Source organism: Haliotis rufescens, unplaced genomic scaffold (genome assembly GCF_023055435.1).
Source record: "Haliotis rufescens isolate VD_foot unplaced genomic scaffold, xgHalRufe1.0.p SCAF_14, whole genome shotgun sequence".
Taxonomy (NCBI): domain Eukaryota; kingdom Metazoa; phylum Mollusca; class Gastropoda; order Lepetellida; family Haliotidae; genus Haliotis; species Haliotis rufescens.
In genome coordinates, this window is record NW_025963824.1 from 31,147,163 (window position 1) to 31,171,921 (window position 24,759).

At 42.7% G+C, this 24,759-nt stretch overlaps 1 protein-coding gene across 1 annotated transcript in view; it reads left to right on the forward strand.

The window, feature by feature from the left end:
• Positions 1-21,287: 21,287 nt before the first annotated feature.
• Positions 21,288-24,759, forward strand: part of LOC124143338 (cholinesterase-like) — an 85,107-nt gene continuing 81,635 nt past the window's right edge. The window contains exon 1 of the mRNA XM_046512272.2: positions 21,288-21,787. The gene's annotated coding sequence lies outside the window, so the exon portion shown is untranslated. The remainder of the gene's footprint in view (positions 21,788-24,759) is intronic.

The window sequence follows — 24,759 nt, forward strand, 5'->3', positions numbered from 1 at the left end:
TCGACACCACTCATTCGTCCGTCCCGATACCTTATCTCCCATCACACAACACCCACTTCTCATCCTTTTTCTCTCATTTACTTTCTACTACGACTGCTACTACTCCTGCCACTACTAAGTACTACTGCTGCTGCTACTACCACCGCCACCACCACTACTACTACTACAACTCTAACTACTGCTACTGCTACTACTACTACTACTGCTACTGCTACTACTACTACTACTACTACTACTACTACTACTACTACTGCTACTGCTACTACTACAACTCTAACTACTGCTACTGCTAATACTACTACTACTACTACTACTACTACTGCTACTGCTACTACTACGACTATTTCTACTACTACTGTTGCAGTTACTGCTACCATTACGACTACTAATGTTACTACTACGATACTACTACCACCACCAATGCCACTACAAAAACTACTACAACAACTACTACTACTACTACTACGATTACTACAACTACGATTACTACTATGGCGAATACTACTAACACTACTGCTACTGCTATGATTTCTTCTAATACTACTGTTACTATTACTACTACTTCTGATGCTAGTACTACTACTACTACCACTACAACTACTTCTGTACTTACACTACCACTGCCACCATAAAATAATGATATATATTACATTTATTGGCCTTTTCTGTAATAATATATCGGATAATGTACCTCATCCCCATCTATTCTACACCTCCTCACACACCCTCACATGACACACATCACACACATCCTCACACCATCACACCACACCCTCAAACCCCACACCATTACACAACACACGCCACACAATAGCACACACCCTCACACCAAACACACACCACACACACACACACACCACAGAGCAGTACACACACCCTCACACCACAGACCATCACACACACCCTCACACCACAGACCATCACACACACCCACACTTGGCCTTTTCTGTAATAATATATCGGATAATGTACCTCATCCCCATCTATTCTACACCTCCTCACACACCCTCACATGACACACATCCTCACACCATCACACCACACCCTCAAACCCCACACCATTACACAACACCCACACGCCACACAATAGAACACACCCTCACACCAAACACACACCACACACACACACCAAGGAGCAGAACACACCCCCTCACACCACAGACCATCACACACACCATCACACCACAGACCATCACACACACCCTCACACCAACACACCCTCACACCACAGACCATCACAAACACACTCACATCAACACACCCTCACACCACAGACCATCACACACACCATCACACACACACTCACATCAACACACCATCACACCACAGACCATCACACACACCCTCACATCAACACACCCTAACACCACAGACCATCACACACACCATCACACCACAGACCATCACACACACCATCACACCACAGACCATCACACACACACTCACATCAACACACCCTCACATCAACACACCATCACACCACAGACCATCACACACACCATCACACCACAGACCATCACACACACACACACATCAACACACCCTCACACCACAGACCATCACACACACCCTCACATCAAACACCACCACACACACCCTCACATCACACACCATCGCACACACCCTCAGATCACACACCATCACACACACACACACTCACATCACACAACATCACACACACCCTCGCATTACACACCATCGCACACACACTCGCATCACACCCCATCGCACACACCCTCACACCACACACCCTAAAACACACAACATCACACACACCCTCACAACACAGACCACCGCTCAAACCCTCACATCAAACACCATTACACACACCCTCGCATTACACTCCATCGCACACACCCTCACATCAAACACCATCACACACACCCTCACATCACACACCATCACACACACCATCATATCACACACCATCACACACACCATCATATCACACACGCTCACAACACAGACCATCATAAACACCCTCTCCCACACATCATCACACACCCACTGTAAACATAATTTATGAGCAATTGTTCTAATTTATCGGTATCACAGTAGCATGGGACAGGAAGCACTGAGCTATAAACTAACATTACTGTGCATCGCGGACTACCTACTGACCTTTGCCCCTTTACCCAACATTCTACAGAGATAGGTGCTGATCGTCTGAAACCAAGGAGGAGTGTATGTGTTTGTGCCTGTGTCTGGGCGTGTTTGTGTTTTTTTTTATGTGTATGTGCGTTTGTGTGCGTGTGCTTGTATGTGTACGTGTGTGTTTTGTGTTTTGTGTTAGTGTTAGTGTTAGTGTTAGCGTTAGTGTTAGTGTTAGTGTTAGTGTTAGTGTTAGTGTCAGTGTCAGTGGAAGTGTTAGTGTTAGTGTTAGTGTCAGTGTTAGTGACAGTGTTAGTGTTAGTGTTGGTGTTAGTGTTAGTGTTAGCGTTAGTGTCAGTGTCAGTGGAAGTGTTAGTGTTAGTGTTAGTGTTAGTGTTAGTGTTAGTGTCAGTGTCAGTGGAAGTGTTAGTGTTAGTGTTAGTGTTAGTGTTAGTGTTAGTGTCAGTGTTAGTGACAGTGTTAGTGTTAGTGTTGGTGTTAGTGTTAGTGTTAGCGTTAGCGTTAGTGTTAGTGTTAGTGTGTTAGTGTTAGTGTTAGTGTTAGTGTCAGTGTCAGTGTTAGTGTTAGTGTTAGTGTTAGTGTTAGTGTCAGTGTCAGTGTTAGTGTCAGTGTTAGTGTTAGTGTTAGTGTTAGTGTTAGTGTTAGAGTTTTGTTGTTGTTTACGCCGCACACAGCAATGGTCCAGCTGTATGGCTTCAGCCTGTAAATAATCAAGCCTGGACCAGATGATCCAGTAAGTGTACCAATCCACGCTTTCGTTTGGAAGTGAGGTAGAAACGATCTAAATCATACGTAAATAGAGAGTGAAGTTGAAACGTACTATAGTCTATGACATTAGAGAGTGGGGTAGATACACCCTATATTATATGACATTAGAGAGTGGAGCAGAAACGCTGTACATGATATGACATCAGGGGGTGGATAGAAACGCTCTATATTATATGACATTAGAGAGTGGAGCAGAAACGCTGTACATATTATGACATCAGAGAGTGGATAGAAACGCTCTATATTATATGACATCAAAGGGTGTATAGAAACGCTCTACATTATATGACATTAGAGAGTGGATAGAAACGCCCTATATTATAAGACATTAGAGAGCGGGGATGAAACGCTCTATATTATATGACATCAGAGAGTGGATAGAAACGCTCTATATTATACGACATCAGAGAGTGGATAGAAACGCTCTATATTATATGACATTAGAGAGTGGAGCAGAAACACTCTATATTATATGACATCAGAGAGTGGATAGAAACACTCTTTATTATATGACATCAGAGAGCGGAGGACAAACGTTCTATATTATATGACATTAGAGAGTGGATAGAAACGCTCTTTATTATATGACATCAGAGAGTGGATAGAAACGCTCTATATTATATGACATTAGAGAGTGGATAGAAACGCTCTATATGATATGACATCAGAGAGCGGATAAAAACGTTCTATATTATATGACATCAGAGAGTGGATAGAAACGCTCTACATTATATGACATCAGAGAGTGGAGCAGAAACGCTGTATATAATATAAAATAAGAGAGTGTATAGAAACGCTCTATATTATATGACATCAGGGAGTGGATAGAAACGCTCTATATTATATGACATGAGAGAGTGAAGCAGAAACGCTCTATATAATATAAAATAAGAGAGTGTATAGAAACGCTCTATATTATATGACATCAGAGAGTGGATAGAAACGCTCAATATTATATGACATCAGAAAGTGGATAGAAACGCTCTATATGATATGACATGAGAGACTGGATAGAAACGATCTATATTATATGACATCAGAGAGTGGATAAAAACGCTCTACATTTATGACATGAGTGAGTGGAGCAGAAACGCTGTATATAATATAAAATAAGAGAGTGGATAGAAACGCTCTATATTATATGACATCAGGGAGTGGATAGAAACGCTCTATATTATATGACATGAGAGAGTGGAGCAGAAACGCTCTATATAATATAAAATAAGAGAGTGGATAGAAACGCTCTACATAATATAACATCAGAGAGCGGATAGAAACGCTCTTTATTTTATGACATCAGAGACTGGATAGAAACGATCTATATTATATGAAATCAGAGAGTTGATAGAATCGCTCTATATTATATGACATTAGAGAGCGGATCAGAAACGCTCTATATTATATGACATTAGATAGTTGATAGACACGCTCTATAGAATATGAGTTCAGAGAGTGGATAGAAACGCTCTATATTATATGACATTAGAGAGTGGATAGAAACGCTCTTTATTACATGACATCGGAGAGTGGATAGACACGCTCTATATTATATGACATTAGAGAGTGTATAGAAACGCGCTACATTATATGACATCAGAGAGTGGATAGAAACGCTCTATATTATATGACATGAGAGAGTGGAGCAGAAACGCTCTATATAATATAAAATAAGAGAGTGGATAGAAACGCTCTATATTATATGACATCAGAAAGTGGATAGAAACGCTCTTTATAATATGACATCAGAGAGTGGATGGAAACGCTCTATATTTTATAACATCAGAGAGTGGATAGACACACTCTATATTATAAGACACTAGAGAGCGGGGAAGAAACGCTCTACATTATATGACATCAGAGAGTGGATAGAAACGCTCTACATTATACGACATCAGAGAGTGGATAGAAACACTCTATATTATATGACATTAGAGAGTGGAGCAGAAACACTCTATATTATATGACATAAGAGAGCGGAGGACAAACGCTCTACATTATACGACATCAGAGAGTGGATAGAAACGCGCTATATTATATGACATTAGAGAGTGGAGCAGAAACACTCTATATTATATGACATCAGAGAGTGGATAGAAACACTCTTTATTATATGACATAAGAGAGCGGAGGACAAACGCTCTATATTATATGACATCAGAGAGTGGATAAAACCGCTCTACATTATATGACATAAGAGAGTGGAGCAGAAACGCTCTATATAATATAAAATAAGAGAGTGGATAGAAACGCTCTATATTATATGACATCAGAGAGTGGATAGAAACGCTCTTTATAATATGACATCAGAGAGTGGATGGAAACGCTCTATATTTTATAACATCAGAGAGTGGATAGACACACTCTATATTATATGACATTAGAGAGTGGATAGAATCGCTCTATATAATATGACATCAGAGAGTGGATAGAAACGCTCTATATGATATGACATCAGAGAGTGGATAGAAACGTTCTTTATTATATGACATCAGAGAGTGTATAGAAACGCTCTATATTATATGACATCAGAGAGCGGATAAAAACGCTCTTTTTTATATGACATCAGAGAGTGGATAGAAACGCTCTATATTATATGACATCAGAGAGTGGATAGAAACGCTCTATATTATATGACATTAGAGAGTGGAGCAGAAACACTCTATATTATATGACAACAGAGAGTGGATAGAAACACTCTTTATTATATGACATAAGAGAGCGGAGGACAAACGCTGTATATTATATGACATTAGAGAGTGGATAGAAACGCTCTATATAATATGACATCAGAGAGTGTATAGAAACGCTCTATATTATATGACATCAGAGAGTGGATAGAAACGCTCCATATTATACGACATCAGAGAGTGGATAGAAACGCTCTATATTATATGACATTAGAGAGTGGAGCAGAAACACTCTATATTATATGACAACAGAGAGTGGATAGAAACACTCTTTATTATATGACATAAGAGAGCGGAGGACAAACGCTGTATATTATATGACATTAGAGAGTGGATAGAAACGCTCTATATGATATGACATCAGAGAGTGGATAGAAACGCTCTATATTATATGACATGAGAGAGCGGAGCAGAAACGCTGTATATAATATAAAATAAGAGAGTGGATAGGAACGTTCTATATTATATGACATCAGAGAGTGGATAGAAACGCTCTATAGTAGATGACATCAGACAGTGGATAAAAACGCTCTACATTATATGACATGAGAGAGTGAAACAGAAACGCTCTATATTATATGACATAAGAGAGTGTATAGAAACGCTCTATATTATATGACATCAAAGAGTGGATAGAAACGCTCAATATTATATGACATCAGAGTTCGGATAAAAACGCTCTACATTATATGACATCAGAGAGTGGATAGAATCGCTCTATATTATATGAAATTAGAGAGTGGATCAGAAACGTTCAATCTATATTATATGACATTAGATAGTGGATAGACACGTTCTATAGAATATGACATCAGAGAGTGGATAGAAACGCTCTATATTATATGACATTAGAGAGTGGATAGAAACGCTCTTTATTACATGACATCGGAGAGTGGATAGACACGCTCTATATTATATGACATTAGAGAGTGTATAGAAACACGCTACATTATATGACATCAGAGAGTGGATAGAAACGCTGTATATTATATGACATGAGAGAGTGGAGCAGAAACGCTCTATATAATATAAAATAAGAGAGTGGATAGAAACGCTCTATATTATATGACATCAGAGAGTGGATAGAAACGCCCTATATTACATGACATTAGAGAGAGGATAGAAACGCCCTATATTACATGACATTAGAGAGTGGATAGAAACGCCCTATATTACATGACATTATAGAGTGGAGTAGAAAGGCTCTATATTTTATGACATTAGAGAGTGGATAGAAACGTCCTTTATTTAATGACATTAGAGAGTGCACACTACTCATGGGTCTGTACTAAGTTTTGGTCAAATGTGTAGAAAGACACTCACAACACCGAGTAGGACGTAATACGTCTTTAGACACACCGTCGGGTTCTAGTGCATGTGCTAGAGGTGAATGTTACGTGTGAGAAGTGTTATTTTCACACCTCGTGTGGCCTTTACCGTATCCCTTGGCGCCCCGACTGGCTGTGATATATCAATGTCTGTTCTATCCCCGTACACAACATGGAATGTGTGCACATCAGCTTTGTGAAAAGCCACGGGTCGGACGTTGGCTGTCGCACAGTTGAACTTTGACCTGCGGTCTGTTTAAGCTTATTTAGGACCTCCAAAAGGTATTACAGCCTAGTTGCAACTGTAATAGTATGTGGGCGGAAACGTGGGCTTCACGCAGTTAGGCGATGCTTTGGAATTTGAAATGCATTAGGTTGAAGGGCTTATGCTCCTAGACGTACAGTTTAAAACCAAGTAAATTATATCATCCTTCGCAGCTGAAACACACGTCATCGTCCCCCGTTACCATTTAGATCTACCACGTGTACACTGCCCATCAGATAACATCTACCACGTGTACACTGCCCATCAGATAACATCTACCACGTGTACACTGCCCATAAGATAATATCTACCACATGTATACTACCCTTCAGATAGCATCTACCACGTGAACACTGTCCATCAGATAACATCTACCACGTGTACACTGTCCATCAGATAACATCTACCACGTGTACACTGCCCATAAAATAATACCTACCACATGTATACTACCCTTCAGATAGCATCTACCACGTGAACACTGCCCATCAGATAACATCTACCACGTGTACACTGCCCATAAGATAACATCTACCACGTGTACACGGCCCATAAGATGATATCTACCACATGTATACTACCCTTCAGATAGCATCTACCACGTGAACACTGTCCATCAGATAACATCTACCACGTGAACACTGTTCACCAGATAACATCTACCACGTGTACACTGCCCATCAGATAACATCTACCACGTGTACACTGCCCATAAGATAATATCTACCACATGTATACTACCCTTCAGATAGCATCTACCACGTGAACACTGCCCATCAGATAACATCTACCACGTGTACACTGCCCATAAGATAACATCTACCACGTGTACACTGCCCATAAGATAATATCTACCACATGTATACTACCCTTCAGATAGCATCTACCACGTGAACACTGTCCATCAGATAACATCTACCACGTGAACACTGTTCACCAGATAACATCTACCACGTGTACACTGCCCATAAGATAACATCTACCACGTGTATACTACCCTTCAGATAGCATCGACCACGTGAACACTGCCCATAAGATAACATCTACCACGTGTACACCACCCGTCAGATAATCTCGACTACATGTACACTGCCCATCAGATAACCTCTATCACGTGTCCACTGCCCATCAGATAACATCTACCACAGTACACAACCCCATCAGAAAACATCTACCACGTATACACTACCCATAAAATAACATCTACCACGTGTACACTGCCCAATCAGATAACATCTACCACGTGTACACTCTCCATCAGATAACATCTACTACGTCACTGCCCGATCATATAACATCAACCACGTGAACACTGCCCAGAAGATAACATCTACCAGGTGAACACTGCCCATAAGATATCATCTACCACATGAACACTGTCCATAAGATAACATCTACCACGTGTACACTGTCCATAAGATAACATCTACCACGTGTACATTGCCCATAAGATAACATCTACCACGTGTACACTGTCCATAAGATAACATCTACCAGGTGTACACTGTCCATAAGATAACATCTACCAGATGAACACTGTCCATAAGATAACATCTACCACGTGTACACTGTCCATAAGATAACATCTACCACGTGTACACCACCCATCAGATAATCTCTACTACATGTACACAACCCCATCAGATAACCTCTACCACGTGTACACTGCCCATCAGATAACATCTACCACATTACACAACCCCATCAGAAAACATCTACCACATATACACTACCCATAAAATAACATCTACCACGTGTACACTGCCCAATCAGATAACATCTACCACGTGTACACTCTCCATCAGATAACATCTACCACGTCACTGCCCGATCATATAACATCAACCACGTGAACACTGCCCAGAAGATAACATCTACCAGGTGAACACTGCCCATAAGATAACATCTACCACATGAACACTGTCCATAAGATAACATCTACCACGTGTACACTGTCCATAAGATAACATCTACCACATGAACACTGTCCATAAGATAACATCTACCACGTGAACACTTCCAATCAGATAACCTCTACCGCGTGTACACTGCCCATAAGATAACATCTACCACTTGAGCTTTTAAACTATACATCCCTTAAGAATTCCCCGTTCTGACTTCTACTTAAGATCCCTGTTACCAGAAATCATTTGGTCAGAGAACTTGCACGTTTTGTGCTGCTACACTATGGAGCCACCTGGTGCTTGAACTGAAACCGTCATCCACCCTTCCATCTTTCAGGAGCGGACTCAAAACACATCTATTCCAGTAATACTACGGCCTAACATGACATGCGTTCTTTATGACATGCCTGTTTCATTAATTCTACAGCGCCACGAGCATCCACTTGTGGCCGGAATTTGGCGGCGCATTACAAGTGCACTTATTATTACCCCTCATACAACGCAAGATCAGATAACCTGTACCACGTGTTGGTGACTGTACACTGTCTGATCAGATAATATTTACCCCGTGTCAATGACTGCACACTGTCACATCGTGACTTGACTCACAAGCTATATTAGACTTCATTCCACTTTGTTTAACATAGAGATCACAGAGCGTAATTTGTGAGCTTCCGTCGAAGGATACCGAGTCATAATCACATGGTACTAGATTCTAGGATAACAAGGATGGTGGTATGTTTGCGGAAGTTTGGGACGGCAGCGTGCTTGGCATCAAAGGTCTTAACTGTATGATGGTGATATATGTTGGATACCTGGTACCAAGGACATCTAAGATGGTATTACTAATATGATCTGGGTATCAGGAACCTCGGGCCACGTGGGTGGTGATATATGTTCGGACGGTAAACCGTTCTGGGTATCAAGAACGGTGATATTTTGTAGGTGTCTAGTACCCTCAAATATATATGATAGTAATATGACCTGTGTGTCTGGGTCTAGGGTGGTAGTCAGTACCGAGATCTAAGGATGTTACATGATCTGTGTGTCTGGGTCTAGGGTGGTAGTCAGTACCGAGATCTAAGGATGTTACATGATCTGTGTGTCTGGGTCTAGGGTGGTAGTCAGTACCGAGATCTAAGGAGGTTATATAGTCTGTGTGTCTGGGTCTAGGGTGGTAGTCAGTACTGAGATCTAAGGAGTTGATATAGCCTGTGTGTCTGGGTCTAGGGTGGTAGTCAGTACCGAGATCTAAGGATGTTACATGATCTATGTGTCTGGGTCTAGGGTGGTAGACAGTACCGAGATCTAAGGAGGTTACATGATCTGTGTGTCTGGGTCTAGGTGGTAGTCAGTACTGAGATCTAAGGATGTAACATGATCTATGTGTCTGGGTCTAGGTGGTAGTCAGTACTGAGATCTAAGGATGTAACATGATCTATGTGTCTGGGTCTAGGGTGGTAGTCAGTATTGAGATCTAAGGATGTAACATGATCTATGTGTCTGGGTCTAGGGTGGTAGTCAGTATTGAGATCTAAGGAGGTTACATGATCTATGTGTCTGGGTCTAGGGTGGTAGTCAGTACTGAGATCTAAGGAGTTGATATAGCCTGTGTGTCTGGGTCTAGGGTGGTAGTCAGTATTGAGATCTAAGGAGGTTACATGATCTGTGTGTCTTGGTCTAGGGTGTTAGTCAGTACTGAGATCTAAGGAGGTTACATGATCTATGTGTCTGGGTCTAGGGTGGCAGTCAGTACTGAGATCTAAGGATGTAACATGACCTGTGTGTCTGGAGCTAGGGTGGTAGTCAGTATTGAGATCTAAGGAGGTTACATGATCTGTGTGTCTGGGTCTAGGGTGGTAGTCAGTACTGAGATCTAAGGAGTTGATATAGCCTGTGTGTCTGGGTCTAGGGTGGTAGTCAGTATTGAGATCTAAGGAGGTTACATGATCTGTGTGTCTTGGTCTAGGGTGGTAGTCAGTACTGAGATCTAAGGAGGTTACATGATCTATGTGTCTGGGTCTGGGGTGGCAGTCAGTACTGAGATCTAAGGATGTAACATGACCTGTGTGTCTGGAGCTAGGGTGGTAGTCAGTATTGAGATCTAAGGAGGTTACATGATCTGTGTGTCTGGGTCTAGGGTGGTAGTCAGTACTGAGATCTAAGGAGTTGATATAGCCTGTGTGTCTGGGTCTAGGGTGGTAGTCAGTATTGAGATCTAAGGAGGTTACATGATCTGTGTGTCTTGGTCTAGGGTGGTAGTCAGTACTGAAATCTAAGGAGGTTACATGATCTGTGTGTCTGGGTCTAGGGTGGTAGTCAGTACTGAGATCTGAGGTGGTTACATGATCTATGTGTCTGGGTTTAGGGTGGTAGTCAGTATTGAGATCTAAGGAGGTTACATGATCTATGTGTCTGGGTCTAGGGTGGTAGACAGTACTGAGATCTAAGGAGGTTACATGATCTATGTGTCTGGGTCTAGGGTGGTAGTCAGTACTGAGATCTAAGGAGTTGATATAGCCTGTGTGTCTGGGTCTAGGGTGGTAGTCAGTATTGAGATCTAAGGAGGTTACATGATCTGTGTGTCTTGGTCTAGGGTGTTAGTCAGTACTGAGATCTAAGGAGGTTACATGATCTATGTGTCTGGGTCTAGGGTGGCAGTCAGTACTGAGATCTAAGGATGTAACATGACCTGTGTGTCTGGAGCTAGGGTGGTAGTCAGTATTGAGATCTAAGGAGGTTACATGATCTGTGTGTCTGGGTCTAGGGTGGTAGTCAGTACTGAGATCTAAGGAGTTGATATAGCCTGTGTGTCTGGGTCTAGGGTGGTAGTCAGTATTGAGATCTAAGGAGGTTACATGATCTGTGTGTCTTGGTCTAGGGTGGTAGTCAGTACTGAGATCTAAGGAGTTGATATAGCCTGTGTGTCTGGGTCTAGGGTGGTAGTCAGTATTGAGATCTAAGGAGGTTACATGATCTGTGTGTCTTGGTCTAGGGTGGTAGTCAGTACTGAGATCTAAGGAGGTTATATAGTCTGTCTGTCTGGATCAAGGATGGTAGTCAGTACTGAGATCTAAGAAGGTTATATGATCTATGTGTCTGGATCTTGGGTGGTAGTCAGTACTGAGATCTGAGGAGGTTATATAGTTTGTCTGTCTGGATCAAGGATGGTAGTCAGTACTGAGATCTAAGAAGGTTATATGATCTATGTGTCTGGATCTTGGGTGGTAGTCAGTTCTGAGATCTAAGGAGGTTATATAGTCTGTCTGTCTTGATCAAGGATGGTAGTCAGTACTGAGATCTAAGAAGGTTATATGATCTATGTGTCTGGATCTTGGGTGGTAGTCAGTACTGAGATCTGAGGAAGTTACATAGCCTGTGTGTCTAGATCTAGGATGGTAGTCAGTACTGAGATCTAAGAAGGTTATATGATCTATGTGTCTGGATCTTGGGTGGTAGTCAGTACTGAGATCTAAGGAGGTTATATAGTCTGTCTGTCTGGATCAAGGATGGTAGTCAGTACTGAGATCTAAGAAGGTTATATGATCTATGTGTCTGGATCTTGGGTGGTAGTCAGTACTGAGATCTGAGGAAGTTACATAGCCTGTGTGTCTAGATCTAGGATGGTAGTCAGTACTGAGATCTGAGGTGGTTATATGATCTGTGTGTCTGGCTCTGTGTGCCTGGATCTGTGTTTCTGAATCTGTGTGTCTGGTACTAAGTTGAAGAACCTGGTATGAATGGAGTTATTTATCCTTAATGTCTGTCATCAGGGACTAATTTCAACAGGCTTGCAAACGAAACCTTCACAGAGTGTATAATCTAGAAAGAAGCACGTCAGCTATAATGAATCAGAGTGATCGCTCGCTGGCTCAATATTGCACGGACGGGGCATATTGTTCTCAAGATCCCCGATACAGCTGGAGGCTAGGTTAAACAAAGGGTTGAGATGTGTGATTGATGCCGTTCACTGTGTGCTCAAGCGGCTTACAGCCTCCGGCAACACACAGCAGCAGATCGATCGGGGAGGTATTGAACTGAAGGCTCGGTGGAGCATGACGGACGAGGGTTCCTGATTGTTTGTTTGTGAGTGAGTGAGTGAGTGAGTGAGTGAGTGAGTCAGCGAGTCAGTGAGTCAGCGAGTCAGTGAGTGAGTCAGTGAGTCAGTGAGTGTTGTTTGTTGTATTTCTAGTTTAGTTTAGTTTAGTTTAGTTTAGTTTAGTTTAGTTTAGTTTAGTTCAGTTTAGTTTAGCTTTGTTTTGTTTAGTTTAGTTCAGTTTATGGTTGTTTGTTGCATAACGCTGCACTCAGCAATATTCCTCTTAAATGACGGCAATCTGTAAATAATCGAGCCTTGACCTGACAATCCAGTGATTGACACCATGGCTATTGATCTTACGACAAGTATGGATTGCTGAAGATCAATTCTAACCCTGATCGTCAGTGGTCGTGTGTGTGATGTCTGTGTGTGTGTTTTGGTGGACACGGGGATGATCCTGCAATGATGTAGAGCGTATGTATGGGCCGTGTGGAGTGAAAGGTGGGCGAACGTCTTAATGGTCTCGTTGGTGATGACTGCATATAACAAAACACAAACGTCTTGCTTAATCGCGGGCACGGGTGGCCCATTCGCCCTAAGGCGCCGCGGTTCGCTGTGCAGAGTTGCCTCCCTTGGGCACACCAGAAACCGTTGATTCTGGGTTCGAATCCCGGTTCGCCCGAATTATTTTTCTAGGTTTGTCAGCACCATACCCGTGCTCGTGGGTTCACCGAAGTGGTAAACGTCTGAGACCTGCATCACTTGGGGCTTTCCTCCCACATTAAGCTGACACACCGCGATATAACTGGAATATTGTTAAAAACGGCGTTAAACCCAACTCACTCTCTCCCACTTGCTTAAACCCCCCCTAGTCCTCCGCTGTACTTACCTAATGGGAGGCTACTGGTTATATTTAGAATGACGTTTCATCTATTCAATGACATGGGTTTTGTCGGTCGTATTGTCGGAATGTTTTCGAGGAATGTGCCTATAATCCAGAATGCACGGAATGCATATTTAGCGACTGCATGCATACCCATTGTATATCTCGAAGCATTGTTGACACTTCTGCTGTTTTTTAAAGCAGCTACACCACGCAGAATGCATTTTGGATTCATAACACTGAGCATGTCTTATACCGTATTACCTCTAGTTCATGCGTCCTCATAATGCGGCTATTATTCGCATATAGTTAGGAAGTATGAGTTTTTTTGTATAGTTTTTGCGTGTTTGTTTTAACACCGCGCCATGCATTAATATGCAATAATCTGTAAATAACTGAGTTTGAACCAGATTTGGGATTTGCGCCTGTTAATAAAAAAAAGGTGAACCAGTGAAAAAAGCACATGGAACATGTTAATTTTTCTCAGAGAAAAATCCATGTACCATATAGATATGCATCTCTTGTGCTCGTAAACAAACAAAAGTAGGATTTGGATGCTGGGTTGCCTGTCGTAGGGTTTTTGTACACTTGGGTTTATGTCTTATTTAATACTAACACATATCAGACGGTACAGAAAACGACTGAAGAATGTTAGTTCGCTGGCAGAGGGTACTGGGTGCAGTTGTTGGGACGTTCGGTCCATACGACAGTGGGACACCTAAAGCTTATACTAGGCACCTGTCTAGTGATATAGTTGAAAGTGCGTAGAGCATCAAAACCAGTTTTATGATATTGCTGTGAGGTGAGGTGAGGTGAAATGGGGTTTAACCATTTTATTGGACGTGGACGTCCGGAGAGCGGAAGGTCCTGGGTTCGATCCCCGGCCGCGTCATGCCAAAAGACGTTAAAATATGGTACTTGTTGTTACCCTGTCTGGCGCTCGGCATTAAGGGGCTAAAACAAGGACTGGTCGGCTCGGAGTCCGTATACTGTGTCTGAGTGAGGTATTCATGTTAAACTGCGGCATGGTATTTCAGTGTGCTAGCACTATAAATCGGCATCAATTCGGACTAGTACAAGCAGCCACACACACATGTGCATGCAGGATTGAACCGCCGACCTTCCCCACTCCGGCAAACGCTCTCTCGACGACACCTTCCCCTGATGGGGGCGGTGGGGTAGCCTTGTGGCTAAACGTTAGTTCGGGACGCCGAAGTCCCGGGTTCGATTTCCACATGGATACAATGTGTGAAGCCCACTCCTGGAGTCCCAAGCCGTGATATTGCTTGAATATTGCTAAAAGCGGCGTAAAACCATACCCGTTCACTCTACCCGTTCCTCAGCGTGCAGAGTGAACACTTTAGCCACTCGTCTACTACACCTGAGTGAGGATGCAATATGCGTGTGAGAACTGCACATGTAATTAAAATCAGACAATTTATTCTGATACGATACTTGCGTGAAGATCTGAGGCCATCTCCAAAGGGGGAGGGGTGGTCGGGTAGCCCAGTGGTTAAAGCGTTCGCTCGTCACGCCGAAGACCCGGGTTCGAATCCCGACATGGGTACATTGTGTGAAGCCCATTTCTATTGTCCCCCGTCGTGATATTGCTGGAATATTGCTAAAAGTGGCGTTAAACCAAACTCACTCACTCACTCACTCACTCACTCACTCCCCACTCACTCACTCACTCATTCACTCACATTTCTGAGCGCCATTGTATTTACACCCTAAAGGTTTACCATGGTGGGTATATTTGTGTTCTGTGACGGTTTTCCTTTTCTAAGAACGACATTTCCGTATCGAGGTGTGAGAGAAATAAAGCCGAATCATTTTCGAAAGCCGATATCTGATTGTCTCAAGAACCAAAACCTCCTCCATTTTGGGGGTGAGTCAGTGACAGTATTCCAGTTATATCATGCGTGTCAGCTTAATGGTAGAGGAAAGCCCGAAGTGATACAGGTCCCGGATGTTTACCACTTCGGTGAAACCAACGAGCATGGGTATGGTGCTGACAAACCTGGAAACATAATCGGGGCGAACCGGGATTCGAACCCACAATCATAGGTTTCTGGCGTGGCCAAGGGACGCAACTCTGCACAGCGAATCGCGGCGCCTTAGACGAAGTGGAGGTGTCTTTAAATAGCCCCGCAAAGAGGTATCGTATCGGAGTAAAAAAAATGATTTTAATTAGACTGATAGGCACATGTTACGGCTGTCGTAAGAGGCGACGAACAGGATCGGGTGGTCAGGCGCCGACTTAAACAACAAACAAAGAAAACAAACAAAAACCTTAATTTAGAGGATAATCAACCTGCTTGGAGGAAGGAATGGTGGTGTGAATTCCCCACTCACCCATCGGGTTGAGAATCCCTGCAACACACATACGCAAATATCGGAACTTTGCACGCTCTCCAAACCCTTACGAGTAATGCGTATTTATGCGTTCATGCTTATTCTTACGTAAATATGCATACGTACCCCGTAAATATGTATACGTATGTGCAACTAGCATGTGAGTTTGCGTGTACCGTGCATTTGAACACACGCATGAGTAAGTGTACGGGTAGATTTCATGCGTATGTGTCTACGAGTGCATGTTTGCGCGTGCGTGTGTTGTGCGTTTGTTCATGTACGTGTGTCTCTTTCCTGCAGGTTCACGTGTAAGTGTATGCAGTCGACTCGCCCTGTAATTTATGTATCCAGGTCCATACATCACATGCCAGCATCAACGTACAAGGGCATCCTCTACGCCTGCTAGTCTTTAACACAATCCGCCTGTTCCACTAGCCGGATGAACGTACTCACGCAATTTCGTAATTACCTTCAGATTCCGCCATCGAATATTTAAATGCCCATGCGGAGAACACAAATTGTCCAAGTCACGAAAGAACAGCATCTAAAATAGAAGGAAAACGGGATGTTTAGAACCGTTTTTTTCTTGATTAGTGCAGAAGTGCTTCTAATCACGAAATGTCACGTCAATAGCGTCTCGGTCCACGAGATTGCATTGCAGCAGAACCTGACTAGGCTTTAGATCCGCCATTGGAAGAAAACAGACAGCTAGCGTTTCCGCCTCTGACATATCTTCTTGCAACGTCACGGCAACTATGTTGTTTACACGGTCATTTTGTTGCAGAGATCCATGTTGTTGTACACATCCGTGACCTTTCATGTTGTTGTACACATGCATCAAACATCCATGTTGTTGTACACATCCGTGACCTTTCATGTTGTTGTACACATGCATCACACATCCATGTTGTTGTACACATCCGTCACACATCCATGTTGTTGTACACATCCATCACACTTCCATGTTGTTGTACACATCCGTCACACATCCATGTTGTTGTACACATCCATCACACATCCATGTTGTTGTACACATCCGTCACACATCCATGTTGTTGTACACATCCATCACACTTCCATGTTGTGACTGTCTGACTGTTTCTCTGACTGTCAATTGGTGTCTTTTTGACTGCCTCACTATGCCTCTATGAGTTAGTAGTTGTGACTGTCTGACTGTTTCTCTGACTGTCAATTGGTGTCTTTTTGACTGCCTCACTATGCCCCTATGAGTTACTAGTTGTGACTGTCTGACTGTCTCACTATCAAACTCTATATTATGGATCTGTACTCCTGTTTCTCTATCCGACTGTACATATGTGTCTGCCAACTCTCTCACTATCCGACTGTATATATATATATATATATATATATATATGTCTGCCAACTCTCTCACTATCCAACTGTGTATATGTGTCTGTCCAACTGTCTCGCTATCCGACTGTATATATATGTCTGCCAACTGTCTCACTATCCGACTGTATATATATGTCTGCCAACACTCTCACTATTCGACTGTGTATATGTGTCTGTCCAACTGTCTCACTATCCGACTGTATATATATGTCTGCCAACTGTCTCAGTATCCGACTGTATATATATGTCTGCCAACTCTCTCACTATCTGACTGTATATATATATATATATATATATATATATATATATATATATATATATATATATGTCTGCCAACTCTCTCACTATCCAACTGTGTATATGTGTCTCTCCAACTGTCTCGCTATCCGACTGTATATAGGTGTCTGCCAACTCTCTCACTATCCAACTGTATATATGTGTCTGTCCAACTGTCTCACTATCCGACTGTATATATATGTCTGCCAACTCTCTCACTATCCGACTGTATATATGTGTCTGTCCAACTGTCTCACTATCCAACTGTATATATGTCTCTGTCCAACTGTCTCGCCATCCGACTGTATATATGTGTCTGTCCAACTGTCTCACTATCCGACTGTATATATATGTCTGCCAACTCTCTCACTATCCAACTGTATATATGTGTCTGTCCAACTGTCTCACTATCCAACTGTATATATGTGTCTGTCCAACTGTCAACTATCCGACTGTTTATATATGTCTGTCCAACTCTCACTATCCAACTGTATATATGTGTCTGTCCAACTGTCTCACTATCCGACTGTATATATATGTCTGCCAACTGTCTCACTATCCGACTGTATATATGTGTCTGTCTAACTGTCTCACTATCCAACTGTATATATGTGTCTGTCCAACTGTCAACTATCCGACTGTTTATATATGTCTGTCCAACTCTCACTATCCAACTGTATATATGTGTCTGTCCAACTGTCTCGCCATCCGACTGTATATATGTGTCTGTCCAACAATCTCACTATGCGACTGTACATATGTGTCTCTTCAACTCTCTAACTATCCTATTGAATATATATGTCTGTCAAACTGTCTCACTATCCAACTGTATATATGTCTCTGTCCAACTGTCTCGCCATCCGACTGTATATATGTGTCTGTCCAACTGTCTCAGTATCCGACTGTATACATGTATATATGTCTGCCAACTCTCTCACTATCCAACTGTATATATGTGTCTGTCCAACTGTCTCACTATCCTACTGTATATATGTGTCTCTCCAACTGTCTCACTATCCGACTGTATATATATGTCTGCCAACTCTCTCACTATCCAACTGTATATATGTGTCTGTCCAACTGTCTCACTATCCGACTGTATATATATGTCTGCCAACTCTCTCACTATCCAACTGTATATATGTGTCTGTCCAACTGTCTCACTATCCAACTGTATATATGTCTCTGTCCAACTGTCTCGCCATCCGACTGTATATATGTGTCTGTCCAACTGTCTCACTATCCGACTGTATATATATGTCTGCCAACTCTCTCACTATCCAACTTTATATATGTGTCTGTCCAACTGTCTCACTATCCAACTGTATATATGTGTCTGTCCAACTGTCTCACTATCCAACTTTATATATGTGTCTGTCCAACTGTCTCACTATCCAACTGTATATATGTGTCTGTCCAACTGTCAACTATCCGACTGTTTATATATGTCTGTCCAACTCTCACTATCCAACTGTATATATGTGTCTGTCCAACTGTCTCGCCATCCGACTGTATATATGTGTCTCTCAAACTACCTCACTATGCAACTGTACATATGTGTCTCTTCAACTCTCTAACTATCCTATTGAATATATGTGTCTCTCCAACTGTATATATGTGTATGAGATGACGGTCTTTCTCTTCCTGTTTTTTGCCTTCTCGTCGGATCGGCTGTCTGTCTCTTTCTGTAAATGTCTTTCCCTCAGATCGACTGTCTGTGTCTTTCTGTCAATGTCTTTCCCTCAGATCGACTGTCTGTCTCTTTTTGTGAATGTCTCCCCGTCAGATCGACTGTCTGTCTCTTTCTGTGAATGTCTCCCCGTCAGATCGGCTGTCTGTCTCTTTTTGTGAATGTCTCCCCGTCAGATCGGCTGTCTGTCTCTTTTTGTGAATGTCTCCCCGTCAGATCGACTGTCTGTCTCTTTCTGTGAATGTCTCCCCGTCAGATCGACTATCTGTCTCTTTCTGTGAATGTCTTTCCCTCAGATCGGCTGTCTGTGTCTTTCTGTGAATGTCTCCCCGTCAGATCGACTATCTGTGTCTTTCTGTGAATATCTCCCCGTCAGTTCGACTGTCTGTGTCTTTCTTTGAATGTCTCCCCGTCAGATCGACTGTCTGTGTCTTTCTGTGAATGTCTTTCCCTCAAATCGACTGTCTGTGTCTTTTTGTGAATGTCTCCCCGTCAGATCGACTGTCTGTCCTTTACTGTCAATGTCGACTGTCTGTCTCTTTCTGTGACTGTCTCCAAGTCAGATCGACCGTCTGTCTTTTTCTGTGACTGTGTCTCCGAGAGATCGACCGGGTGTCTTTTTCTTTTTCTCCGTCAGATGGACTTTATGTCCTTTTCTGTGACTCTCTCAACATCAGACCGACTGTCTGTCTCTTTCCGTGACTGACTCCCCGTCAGATCGACTGCCGGTCTCTTTCTCTGACTTTCTCTCAATCAGATCGATTATTTCCTGCTGTGACTTTGTCCTATTGAGTACGTACTGCTCTTCTAACACAAAACATGTTTTAAATTAACTTCAATCGTTCTATCCCCAGCTGTTTACGAGGATATCTATGATGCCGTATGCCCTATCCCAGGGTTCAGTACTGACTGAGTGAGTGAGTGAGTGAGTTGGGTTTAACGCCGCTTTTAACAGTATTCCAGTCATATCACAGCGTGTCAACTTAATGTGTTAGGAAAGCCCGAAGTGATGCAGGTCTCAGACGTTTACCACTTCTGTGAAACCAACGAGCACGGGTATGGTGCTGCCAAACCTAGCAACATAATCGGGGCGAACCGGGATTCGAACCCACACTCATAGGTTTCTGGCGTGCCTAAGGGACGCAACTCTGCACAGTGAATCGCGGCTCCTTAGACGACTAGGCCACCCGTGCCCCCGGTTCAGGCACATTTGGATATCGGACTTCCTCATTGACAACTTACAGGGCCGACTGCCGACATCCTCAGGTCCCTTGCAAACACAACACCAAAATACACAGGCATCGGATGGTCCCCATCCCAGAAAACTATCAATCGAAATCGGTTTCTTTTGATGGACAGCTCTGTGTCTCCACCGTGAGAACCTTCTCATGGCGTCTTCAGTACTGTAGGTCTCCAGGAAACGTGTTTGTATTTATTATGATACCATGATTCCATCAATATGCCCGTGTGGTTGTCTGTCATACCTCCCATCAACACGTTCCGTCCCGCTCGAGAATACCTCTGATCCATAACCGATTTCACCATTCCTGCTGTATGTGCTGCGGTCGCGCCCGATCTCCGCGAGGTCTGACTGTATGTCTATCGATCTCTCCAACTACCGTCTCTGATCGCAAGCCGCCTTCATTCACTCACGGCTCCGACTGAGGTTATGGACCAGTATTGCCCCACGTATGTGCTGTCTGCTCTTTACGGGATGCTATGGACAGCTACTGTGAATACGGAACGCGTGCTGCCTGCTCATCAAAGTCCCGCATCAAAGAGAACGTGATGTATCAAACACAGTGAGTTCAAGCGATGACCGGAAGTCGGGATCTACGCTGGTGACGTCTAATTACGACAATTACTCCAGCTCCTCGCGAGTAGAGCAGTGCCGGTGTGAGCCGTGGACGGGCGAGTTAGAGCGACAGCAGCACATGGCATACCAACACGGGATCTGTTTCAAATGGGATAATCGCGTCACCAGAACCACGAGATTGGTGTGAAGCTTAGTCACTATGCGTCTCGCACTACTGGCTGTATGGATGGCCTATCTGCAACAGATGTTTGCAGCACATATCACCTCCAGATCTGCTCAGCATGGGGCGTCCGTAATACGACTGTCAACACGTAAGTAGTCTTGCTCGAACTTCATGTGCACAGATTGTACCTGGGAGACAGGTGGACCTCTGACACACGGTCCACAAGGTCCACACGGTCCACAAGGTAGGGACCCAACCACACGTGACGTGCTTATTAGTTCATTGGCACAAATCGAGTCGGTTTCCCGACATGGACTTGAGGGTAGAGTCGTGGGTGGGGGGCTGCGGGGTAGGGGTAGGCTTAAGGGGGTTGTGGTCGGGGTGAGCGACTTAAAAAAGCCAACTCAGCAAAATACGGTTATTTCCTAAGAGGACGCTTGCCGAACAGTAAAACATACCTACAACTGGACTAGGAGGCACCGTAGGCCTAGTTATCCCTCAAAATAACCTTGTTCATATTAACAATTTGTTTTGTTTTTTGTCCTTACCATTAACATTATCTTAACACATTTGGTGATTCAGGATTTTATTGACACAAGGTGTATGGGGCCCAATTATCTTCTAAAGTAACCTAGTATAAAAGCCTATCATATTATTATACATTTATAACATCATTTTGTGTTTTATTTTATTTCTATGCATTAGCCTGGTATTGTTCACATATACAATGGTTCACAATTTTACGGACATTTTCCACGTTAGTATATGCATTGTTATTTGATATATGGAAATATACAAGACCATTATAACCTGTTGATGTCGACAGGTGGCTCCAATGGCAGACTGGTTGTCATATTCCTCTGTATTCAATCGATTTTGTAATGTTCATGATACACTGTAGGGTAGATACATGCCTCCATGATAATATTGACACAGCTGGCTGATTGGTCGCACTGGTTCTACTAAATTGGTAGTACTATACTGGCGCAAGGACAGGCAAGTTGTAAATGCCACACCGATATACAGTAACACCTCGTTAAAGCCCAATTGCGTGGATCGATGCTCATGTTGTCAATCACTGGATTGTCTGGTCCATACTCGATTATTTACAGCCCGCCGTCATATAGCTTGAATATCGTGGCGTTAAACAACAAACAAACAAACCTCGTAAAACCGGACAGTGCCGTTCTGAATGAAATTGTCCAATTTATCCAGGGTAACTTTAATCAAGGTAACATTCTGTCAACGAGAATGTTGATGAGGAAATTAGCTCAGATTGAAGACGAAGCATACGTTGAGTCCAACTTCTTTAGTCGGCAATAAAACAAACAAATACAATTACTAATAGAATTATGTAACGGAGATTCCAACTCAACTACAGTAAGCTACGGTTATAACGAACACGCTTATAACGAGATGACGGATATTACGAACTGTTTTTTGGTCCAACCATTTGCTGTATATATGTTTGTATCGAATTACGGTTTTTACGAACTAAAATTAGTAGTCCCTTTCAGTTTGTTATAACCGTAGTTTACTGTACCACAAGTCAAGTCCAGCAAGCAGGTGTATCCAAATGGCGGCTGTACATACAGGTGCTGTCGGAATACTAGACCAACTAACAGTAAAGATGTAAACTTATTACACTATTGGATAACAATGGACAGACGAAAAGACAATGGCGTTACCCTGGACATGGGACTTATGATGTGATTACAGGGCCAAGGGGAAAATAGATTTACGCTATAAATGTCAAAATGTGAATTGCTGTGTTAGACAATTGCACAAGTGACCGCTGTTACGCATGGATTACATCAAGGTAAATAGTCCAGACACCCTAAACGATATGTAACTCAACGCTGCACAAAAGGGAAGTAGTTGAGGGCCCCGTTCCACAAAGTTATCTTAGCGCTAAGTCGGTCGTAACTCCCATTCTTTAACACTGACTTACGACAGTCGTAGCACTAAGATCGCTTTGAGGAACGGGTCCCAGAAGCTATAATTTTTAAAAGATAATACGTTGTCCAAACAGAGTGCTATTAAGTCACTCTGTGACAATTCATCAATATCGCCCGGAACGTTGGTGTCCGGATTAAGGGTGTCCCGATTTACGAAGTTGCACTGTTCGACGGTCACTGTCTGTCAAGATATGACTGCTAATGTTTTTACAAGACTGTCACATGTCACTTTCGACGGTTCTGTTTTGTTGGACAGTAATGGACACAACTGGAATGTCACAAGTCAGTTTAGACAGAACGTGAAAATGTTTGGCATTGTTAGACTTTCAGAACAGGTAAGACTTTAAGCGCGGTTAAGCTTGGACAAGTTGAGACAAATCTGGTATATACGTAGTAGTGCCAAAACTTGAAAAAGATATAAAGTCGGGTAGCGATACAGTTTGACAGACACATATATACAATTGGATAGTGAGACAGTTGGACAGACACATATATACAGTTGGATAGTGATACAGTTGGACAGACACATATATAAAGTCGGATAGCGTGACAGTTGGACAGACACATATATACAGTCGGATAGCGAGAAAGTTGGACAGACACATATATACAGTCGGATAGTGAGACAGTTGGCATACACATATACAGTTGGATAGTGAGACAGTTGGACAGACACATATATACAGTCGGATTGCGAGACATTTGGACAGACACATATATACAGTCGGGTAGTGGACAGTTGGACAGACACATTTATACAGTCGGATAGTGAGAGAGTTGGCAGACATATATATACAGTGGGATAGTGAGACAGTTGGACAGACACATATAAACAGTCGGATAGTGAGATAGTTGGACAGACCCATATATACAATTTATTAGATAGTGAGACAGTTGGACAGACACATATATACAGTCGGATAGTGAGACAGTTGGCAGACACATATATACAGTCGGATAGTGAGACAGTTGGACAGACACATATATACAGTCGGATAGTGAGACAGTTGGACAGACACATATATACCGTCGGATAGCGGGATAGTTGGACAGACACATATATACACTCGGATAGCGGGATAGTTGGAGAGACACATATACAGTCGGATAGTGAGATAGTTTGACAGACACATGTATACAGTCGGATAGCAAGATAGTTGGA